The 1,163-nt window shown below is 53.3% G+C and overlaps 1 protein-coding gene across 15 annotated transcripts in view; it reads left to right on the forward strand.

Moving 5' to 3' along the window:
* The first annotated feature begins 487 nt into the window (after window positions 1-487).
* yeats2 (YEATS domain containing 2) overlaps window positions 488-1,163 on the forward strand; it is a 136,956-nt gene continuing 136,280 nt past the window's right edge. For 4 of the 15 annotated variants that reach the window (XM_043701848.1, XM_043701849.1, XM_043701851.1 and 1 more), the window contains exon 1: window positions 493-975. The gene's annotated coding sequence lies outside the window, so the exon portion shown is untranslated. Of the gene's footprint in view, window positions 976-1,163 lie in introns of all 15 variants that reach the window. The other 11 variants (XM_043701857.1, XM_043701859.1, XM_043701858.1 and 8 more) reach the window with 6 other exon arrangements.

The following is a 1,163-nucleotide window of genomic DNA, read 5'->3' on the forward strand; positions in this document are numbered from 1 at the left end:
TACCTCAATTATTATCTCTCTGTCTGTCTTCCTTCATGCCATCCTGCTACATCTCTGGCTAATTCTTTGCTAAATCTATCCCCTTATCCTGGTCTTTCCAACTTCCATTTATCTCTGTTGATCTGTCTCTATCTTCCTCTCCAAATCCCTTTCTCAATCGCTGCTCTACTTCTTTCCACCGCTTTCTTCTAACCCACATCCTTGCCCCAATTTTTCTGTATCTCGGGAGAATCCGGTGCCCCTCTTTGAACACCACCTGGAGTCCTTCCTTCATTCCTGATGAAGAAGCTTATGCCTGAAACGTTGACTCTCCCGCTCCTCGGATGCTGCCTGACCTGCTGTGCTTTTCCAGTGCCACACTTTTTGACTCTGATCTGGAGTCCTCACATTCGCCTTCTTTCATTAACCCTTTCTTCCCACCACTTCAATTGCTCACCCTCTTGTCCCATTCTTACCCCCCACCCTTTCTCACTCACTCTCTCTCTCTCTCTTTATACCTTTCCATCTCAATCTCTCCTGCTTACCATTCTGGTATTTCTCACTTTCCTCACCTGTCATTTTCTCTCTTATTGTTATTTTCTCACTCCTTCTTTCTATTCCCATCTCTATTAGTCTCTCCATCCCTTTATTGCTTTCAGTCCTATCCCTTCCTCAATCTCTCTCTCGCTGAGTCTGAGTCTTTTTCTCTGTCTCAGTCCTCCCTTCCACACCCCAATCCCTTTCTCTCTCCCCCTCTATCTCACTCTCTTCCTCTATCTCTCAGGGAGCCAGGAGGCAGTTGCTGTGGCTCCAGGGGCTCGTGCGGGGAGGTTCTGTGCCGCGAGCCCGGCCGGTCCCGTGCCAGTCTGTCTCCCTCCGCCCGGCCGCACTCAGCACCGCTGCAGGAAGGGGAAGGGGCTGGAGGCCTCAGGCTTTCAGCGGAGCTCGGAGACCGCGGCGCCGGGGTCCGGAGAGCGGAGAGTCCGAGGCTTCGAGGTGAGTACAGGCCGAGGGGTGGGGAGGGCACGAACTGGGGAGGACGACGGAGAGGGAATGTGTGGGGGAAAGGGGTGTGTGTGTGTGGGTTGGTAGAGGGGTGTGGGAAAAGAGGGTGATGGGAGTGGGGGAAAAGAGGGTGGAGGGAGGAAGGAGAGAAGGGGTGGAGGGAGGAAGGAGAGAAGGGG

This window comes from Chiloscyllium plagiosum, chromosome 13, assembly GCF_004010195.1.
Source record: "Chiloscyllium plagiosum isolate BGI_BamShark_2017 chromosome 13, ASM401019v2, whole genome shotgun sequence".
In the NCBI taxonomy this organism is placed as follows: Eukaryota; Metazoa; Chordata; class Chondrichthyes; order Orectolobiformes; family Hemiscylliidae; genus Chiloscyllium; species Chiloscyllium plagiosum.